Source organism: Rhinolophus hipposideros, assembly GCF_964194185.1.
Source record: "Rhinolophus hipposideros genome assembly, chromosome: 12".
Lineage (NCBI taxonomy): Eukaryota > Metazoa > Chordata > Mammalia > Chiroptera > Rhinolophidae > Rhinolophus > Rhinolophus hipposideros.
The window spans coordinates 77,490,226-77,497,128 of NC_138058.1; positions in this window are offsets into that span (position 1 = coordinate 77,490,226).

Consider the following 6,903-nt stretch of genomic DNA (forward strand, 5'->3'; position numbering starts at 1 on the left):
GGGCTGTGCTGGGTTGGTTCACTGGAACATGGAAGGCACTTGCAGAAGAGTTCAGCTGGGCTCGTTACGTGGACCAGGAAAGCCAGCTTGCAGTGGTTTGGCCAAACAGAGAATTATTTTTTGCCTAAAACAAGCAGACACAGGTAAGCGATCTAGCACTCAAAGAGCAACTCCCCAGCATCACCAAAGCCCCGCTGGCTTCTGGCTTCAGATGTCCTGGGTGTGGCTTTGGTCCTCATGCTTCAATGTGTCTCTCAATCGGACAAGAAGTAACTGTGTAGCTGACCTGGGAGCCACCGCCTCCCTTACCCTGGGTTCCAATGAGTGAGGAGGAAAGAAGAGCAGGTCAGTTGTGCCAGGTGACCTTTCTGATCCTCGACAGGCCCTCCATGTGTCTGCTCCCGAGCGCTGAACAGAAGCAACCCCATGGTTCCTTCCTTCCAGCTCCCAGTGGGGTCCAGCGGGTGGGAAGGCATCCAAGAGAGAGACGAATATACGTGTTGGTGACCATCCCTCCGCCCCAGGCTGACTCATCCTCCTGGCTCTCACCTTTTCCCTTGGGATCTAGGATCGAGGGACCCCTGTGTGCCGAACAGCTCTGCAGCCTGTGCAGAGCTTTATAGATGGTCATATCACGAAGCGTTCCCCTACTTATAGTAACGACAAACAAGTACACTAAGCCGTCTCAGCAGAGTAACCGCTGGTGACCAACCAACATCCGTCCACACTCCTCTCCAACGCCTCACTAAATCCCCACCTACACGTTGCTTTTGGTTCAAAATCCAGGGTTTCAGATGATGTGCAGTCCTCCCCGGGACCCGTTGTGGTTCCTCCCATCCAGGAACCCAGCTGCCCATAACGTGGCCAGGAGACCTCAGAGGGAAAGGAGCAAAAACAGCCCCACACCACACGGTACACCCCATGACAGAGGATGACTGGTGGCAGATGCTGGCCCAGCACACAGACCAGATCCTGCCTGAAGTGAGGAAAAAACAAAACCCTCAATCTGAGGCACTTATCTGTGACCATGACGAATGTCCAAAGAATGACCAAGCTGTTGGACTGAACATCCATGAGTCACTGACTGACCTGCCTTCTTATGTGTGTGGTATTTACTCATATGTGTGTACGTCTGTGGTATTTATGTGTGATTATATGTTGTATTTACTCATATGTGTGCATGTGTAGTATTTACTCATATGTGTACGTGTGTGGTATTTACTCTTATGTGTGTAAGTGTGTGGTATTTACTCAAATGTGTGCATGTGTGTAGTATTTACTCATATGTGTGTATATGTATTAGGTTGGTGCAAAATAATTGCAGTTTTTGCCATTAAAAATATTTTTTGCGGGGGCCGGCCCCGGTGGCTCAGGCAGTTGGAGCTCCATGCTTCTAACTCTGAAGGCTGCTGGTTTGATTCCCACATGGGCCAGTGGGCTCTCAGCCACAAGGTTGCTGGTTCAACTCCTCAGTCCTGCAAGGGATGGTGGGCTGCGCCCCCTGCAACTAGCAACGGCAACTGGACCTGGAGCTGAGCTGTGCCCTCCACAACTAAGACTGAAAGGAAAACAACTTGATTTGGAACAAAAGTCCTGGAAGTATACACTGTTGCCAAATAAAGTCCTGTTTCCCTTCCCCAATAAAATATTTTTTTTAAAAAAAAGAGCTAAAAATGTGTATATATATATATATATATATATATATATATATATTGCCATTAAAAATAATGGCAAAAACTGCAATTACTTTTGCACCAACCTAGTATTTTACACATATATTTTTAAGACATTTTCAAGCTTTCTGTTACTTATTACAAAGCAGACTCCCAAGTATAATTCACTCTTAAGTTTTAGGTCAGCTACATTCAAAGTATGAGAAACTTGGTGATTTGAATGGAATACAGTGGTACCTTGGTTTTCGAACGTCTCCATTGATGAACATTTCGGTTTACGAACGCTGTAAATTTTATGGATTTATGGTATCATAGATCGTAAAATTCATGCTAAATTTGCAGTTTTAGGGGTTAGTTTTAAAGGTTTGGAATGGATTAATCCATTTTGCATTACTTTCTATGGGGAAAGTGTGCCTTGGTTTTTCGAATGTTTCAGAACTCAAACGGTTTTCCGTAACGGACACTTTATATGAGTTATCAACCCTGAAAATAAAAAGCAGAGGCCCAGATGCAGAAGTTAAGGGAGAAAAGAGAGTAAGAGAAATAAAGTGCATATAGAGTAGAAGGTCAGGTGATATGATCTATAATAAATCTAAGAGTAAGGTGTATGTGTTACGGAATTTCCAATGGAGCCACTGGATAAGCAAAAACAGAGAAATAATAATTTTGTATTGGACAGAAGGGAGGGGAGTTTGTGAGGATGCAGGGGCTAAACTGTTACACCCAGAAGTCAACAGGCATTATTTAAAATTGTCTAACGTCTTTAAAATCACGTAAATTAGTGCTCCTGATTTTTAATGTGCGTGAGAATCACCTGCAGACTCTCTAGGCGTGGGGGTGGCATGGGGGCTGCACCTCTGTGGTTCTCACAGTCCCCAGTGGGTGCCACACTGCTCCAGGACTTGGAGAAGCAAGGTCCCCATGGCATTGCCGGCACCAGAAGTTGGGACAGTCTGTACACGGGATGGGAAAGGAATGGCGGTGGGTGTTGGTCTCATATCCTTGAGGCTTGTGATTTGATCTGACCCATGAAAGTCAATGTGTTTTGGAAAGTGTGTGAATAGAGAATGTGTCCATGATGTGAAAGTGGTCTCTCCTGGGCCTTCCGAGAAGATTTACAGAAAGTGATGATGATAATAAGAACAATAACAGAGACACGTCTTTCCAGAGAAACAAAGGGGCCGTGGCGACGTGGACACCCCTGCCAAAGCCCCTGCCCTCACTCCCGAAAGCCCCTGCCCTCACCCCCCAAAGCCCCTGCCCTCACCCCCCAAAGCCCCTGCCCTCACCCCCCAAAGCCCCTGCCCTCACCCCCCAAAGCCCCTGCCCTCACCCCCCAAAGCCCCTGCCCTCACCCCCCAAAGCCCCTGCCCTCACCCCCCAAAGCCCCTGCCCTCACCCCCCAAAGCCCCTGCCCTCACTCCCCAAAGCCCCGGCTGGGGTTTAGCCAGCATCTGCCTGGCAGGCATCAGGACTGCAATGCAACTTCCACAGCAGTAAACTAATCTTTGTTTATCTGCAAACATGAAATGTTCTAATGTAGCTCACCACAATCTAAATATTAGTATTAAAATAACTATTGTGAAAATGTGAAGAAATTAGGAAAGTAATTCTAAAACATCCACAATTGTTTTAAAAATCCATTTGTACAGTGACATAAGTTTAAATTTACATAAAAATAATGAAAAGCAATTTTCCTTAAGAGTTGTTACTTGCTTTAGAAATAAATTAACCACAGATTCTTTAAATAACAAACATCCTTAGACCATTTAAGATTCAATTCAACTTAAATTTCACCCATATTCTCAGGCATATACATAAGTAATTACAAGCATATTCTCAGGGTCAGCTCTCCAAAAAAATTTTGTAAAAAAAATTGAGCCAATAATTCAGACGGCATTTCTACAGATGCCAAACATTTGGAAGTGTCTGAATGATTGATTCCATTTTTCATTTTTCATCTGAAAGTTCTTTTGTAGAGTAGATATTGCCATAGTATGTATCAGTTTCTCAAAACTGAGTGCATTTAAAAGGTGGAGGAAATTATAATTATCAAGCCCTCACACATGGGACTATTCTTTCACAAACCTGCTAATCATAAGAGTTCAAATAAAAGTCAAAAACTGAAAGAGCTCTTTTACTTCCTGTCATACAAATTATATCAGAACAAAGCTGGGCCCAGTGAAAGCTACAGCTTTGGGATTGATAGAAATTTGTTCCCACTATTTTCTGTCACTCTGTGATTTCAACCAGTTGACAATAAAAATAGGCTTTCTTCGTACTGTGGTATGGACACAAAATTCGTCATTAGAAATACTCATCAAAACCTGAGTAAGAGCAACTCACAGGGCTTACAGGGAGCTGCCAGTCACTCTGAGTAGCACCTATCAATTAATTTTAGCAAAAAAAAAAAAATGCTCATTGCTAACACTGCAACTAGAAATGCCTTGGGAAACACTCCAGCCAACTTCAGGTGTGGCTGTTTCAGCACAGACCTTCAGCAGATTGGCTAGATCCTCATTAATGTCACATTACCAGTGACATTTACTAATGTCCTATCTGAGGAAGTCAGATACCAGAGACTCTGAATCACGCAAACTTTCTGCCATGTCCATCCAGCCGCTATGTTATCAAGAAAGGCAATGTAATGCCAATTATTAAAATGTGAAGGCAGTTAAAACAGATTTTGATCTTAGTAAACTAAATTTAAAGATAAAAATAAAGCACCCGTTTTAAATATGGGCACGTCTCAAACTCAAGTGTTCCCGCTCAGTGGAGAGAAAATGACCACCCATTATCATCTGCCAAAACCCTTCTGTACAAGACATTGTCCGGATTGTTGCTGTGATATTGTCAGAATAGGCTCTTTTTATTCCTACTCCACTCTGATCATTTTAATGGCCGTTTTTATAAATATGTAGTAATGATTACATATGAAATAAAAACAATATAATACATTAGCAAGGCTCATAATTGCAACTTTCAGCTTTTCAGTCACGCCCAGTAGTGAGGGAGAATCAGGACAGACATGACAGAACACCAATCCGGCTAACGAGCGGCAACAGGGAGCAGGGGACTTCCGGTCGGGGGACATTGTATCCTCAGACCCTGAAAGCCTTTCAGAGACCTGTGAAAAGGACCCACGACGGGGCACGACCATCACCACGTGACTGTGGTCCTTTGTTTACAGATAGGGAAACAGAGGCAGGTACACAATGGATCTTTCCTGAATTCCCGTGTGAACCCCGCCAAGCCACAGCACACCAGTCAGGAAGGTTCACACCGGTCATGAATCCACACCCCGCAGAAGTACCACACGGTAACAGTGAGGTCTGCCAATGTCACCAGTGTGTCGGGGTGTACAACACTAAGCTCTTCAAGAAACAGTGACCTAAGCATCTCACAACTGTGAAGAAAAAGGAGTGAGTTTCAGTCTGAATACACAAAAGAGGAGAATCACCTGAGCCGTGTCTGACGCACGGGTGGTCTATGGCCACTGGGCGGCAGAACCTCGGTCCCTGCAGGCTGGGCCCTGGCCTACACGCTGACGGAACAGACGACTGTGGAACAGGGTTACTATCACGGTCAAAAGGACAATGGCACGTGCAGTGGCAGCACAGACAAAACTGTCATTGCCGCTCCGTATGACAACAAAACAAACATTGCCACATGAGGACAGTCCCCAGAATGCAGGCTTCAGAGAGGACAAAGGCCAGGAGAGAGCTTGAGTAAAGCCAGCCACACCATGAGAGGCAAGAAGAAGAGATGTTGCCTGCTGCTTGGGTCATAAAAGCGGTCGTTGTGCCATCTGTGTCACCCGCACGCCAAGGGGGAGTTGGAGGCAACCCCGTTTTGGAAGTGAGGAAAGAGCGAGCCACGAGGTACAGGGACCAGGATCGGCCTCGGTCAGGAACCAGGTCCTTTCCCTCCCTGAGGTCCTCGGACGCAAAGGCCTCTCTCTTCCTGTGAGGCCAACACGTGGCGTGGCTCCTGCGACAGAGGCCAGCAGAAGAGGACAGAGTCCCAGTTAGGCAATTCTGGATTATGCCTAGGACGGACTAAAGGAAGTACCTGAAGGACAAGTAAACTGTGGCACTAACTGCCACGAGCGGTGGGCAGGCCACAGACGCGAACAGACCCAAAGGTCTGTGGTTGACAAGCTCAGGACGCTGAAGGCCACCCTTGGGCCACTCTGAGGCTATGGGCACAGGCACAGATGGCAGCTTGCCTTCTGCACTCCATTCCTGACTCTCAGAGCTGCACGGCTCTGGGGTCCGTCTCAGGGGCTGGAGTATCTGTGCTGCCATGGCAATGGCACACAGGGGGCAGTCCCACACCTGGTGCCCACCACCTGGGGGAGTCCTAGGGGAGTCCACCTGGTCTGAACAGCACGTCCCCTCAGATGCGCGCGTCCCTGTGCATAGCAGCACAAGGGGTCAGGCGACACTCAGTCCCACACAAAGCAGAGCAAAGATGTTGTGCTTTCACATAAAGTTTTGCTTTGTGTCGTGTTTGTTTGGATGATGCCTGTGTTTTTCTAGTATTTGCTGAAGTTATCTCGCAAATAAGCCAACTGGCAGGAACCTACTTTGCTCACTGCAGGGTCCCTAAACCTGCCTAGAACTGCCGCATAGTCAGGGGATTATGGGATGGGGGTTACAACACTTCCAAGGTCAAGTTTACATTCTTTTTTCTCACTCTATTTTTAAATGCCCATACAGAACCATACGTCGTGGGATTGCTAATCTCAGGATGAAATAGTGAAGAAAAGAAGATTAATTCTGTTACGAAGCCAAGACTTTCTCTGCCCTCATCTCTAGGCCTCAGTCCTGAGCTGCCTCCGTTTGTCACATGTATTACTGCAAAAGTGGCTGCTCCCACGCCTTAGAGTTTAGTTCAAATGCCACCTCCCAGAGAGGGCTTCTCCAACCACCTTATGGAATGTCGGTTCCCCTTCACCCCTGTCATCTCATCTCTGCCTCAGCAGTGTTTTCTTTCTTTTTAGTTTTCATAACTTGCTAGTATTTTGTTTGGTCACCCAGAATGGCACAGGGTAGGGACAGTTATATCTGGCTCCTGGTGTGGCACTCGACACACTCTGAAAGCTTCACAGCTCTCTGTGCAGTAACAGCGTCTGAGTAAAGGAAGCAATGAATGAGTGAATGAATGAGTGAGTGGGAGGGTGAATGGATTAAAAGCCTCCTCACTGGTCTGTTGGCCCGTTCTCCAC